Source organism: Sinocyclocheilus rhinocerous, unplaced genomic scaffold, assembly GCF_001515625.1.
Source record: "Sinocyclocheilus rhinocerous isolate Xijiao unplaced genomic scaffold, SAMN03320098_v1.1 scaffold1830, whole genome shotgun sequence".
Taxonomy (NCBI): Eukaryota; Metazoa; Chordata; class Actinopteri; order Cypriniformes; family Cyprinidae; genus Sinocyclocheilus; species Sinocyclocheilus rhinocerous.
Genome location: NW_015650704.1, coordinates 93,003 through 94,603, shown reverse-complemented (window position 1 = coordinate 94,603; position 1,601 = coordinate 93,003).

Here is a 1,601-nt window from a genome sequence, read left to right as displayed (position 1 = left end):
TCATACCTTCATCACACCTTTTGATAACACACTGGATAAATACTTTTACAAACATTATTGATTTTACGTGAGATATGCAAGTTAGGTAATGTAAGTGTATTTTCTAACATGACAGTTATTGCCTGTATTACTGTAATTATTTCAGCAACAAAAGTGATTTGAAACATGAATCTTGTTTGCTCTTGAGTGAACTGATTGTTAAAAGTACTAAATTTAAAGAAGATAATACTGTTGTGTTTTGGTGATTAATTCAAATGTTCTCAATACATATCACAATGATCTTGTGTTTTGAAACAATGATTGTGGCATGAAAATATGTGCAACTACAATGAAATCATGAGATCAGGTTTTGAAAGAATGACTAGTGGTGTAACAAATGTGATCAGTTTAAAGTTTTGTACTAAGAGTTTTGAAAATGTACACCTTAATTGTGAAAATGGTACCAAACCAATTAAAAAAACTGTAACCAGTGTAGTTAACATGAACTAAGAATGAACAATACTTCTGCAGCATTTATTAATGTTAATTTCAACATTTACTAATGCATTATTAAAATCAAAAGTTGTGTTTGTTAACAGTAGTTAATGCACTGTGAACAAACATAAACTACCAATGAACGAGTATTTTCATTAACTAACATTAACAAAGATTAATAAATACTGTAATACATGTATTGTTCATTGTATGCTCATGTTAGTTAACACATTAGCTGACATTAATGACATCTTATTGTATAGTGTTACCATATAAATGTATAGGCCTACAAATAGGCTATGTTTATTTGCGTTCTTTGCATGTGTCATTATATTATTAACATTTCACCAAAATCAAGTTCAAATACGAAGTTGACCAGTGAATGTTTTTTCCCCCCAAACAAATCCCTTGTTTGTCGCCATAGCTAACCTTTTTAGGCCCTGTCCACACGAACGCAGGTATTTTCAATACCGCAGCTTTTTCCATGCAGTTTGGCCGTTCGTCCACACGCAAACGCAGCACCAGGTCACTGAAATCAAACATTCTTGAAAACTCCTGCCAGGGTGAAGATTTTCAAAAACTTAGTTGCAGTGTTATCATGTAGACAGCAAAACCAGAGATTTTGGCTTGTGACGTCGGAGCATGCGCTGTTATCTCTGCCTACTGGAAACTTTTTAAGGCTTCTGATTGGCCAACATGGCTTTATGGTTGAGATTATATCACCACCTGTTCGTTTTGCATGCTCTTGACAGTGCTTCATAGCATGCTTTTGTGTTTTTTAATGTGTTTTCATGTTTCCATGACAACCAATCACCTTCACCTGTCCCTTGTGAGCCCCTGGTTTTCCTGTGTTTTCCCATGTTCTTTGTCTGGTGTTGTCCTTAGTGGATGTATTGTGTGACTTGTTTTGAGTTCTGTTTTGCCCCTGTTTACTCTGTTTTGGATTAACTGTGTTTTCTGCCAGTGTCTCCCATTGCTGGGATTCTCTCTTGTGATTTTGTTCAGGAAGAGCTACTTGTATCCTCCTCTTTCTTGTTTCTGAAACACTCAAGGCCCAGATATACTTCACATTCCACATTCCGTACACTCAAATGCGGATGAGCGCGGATGGACGAGTTTGATAATTA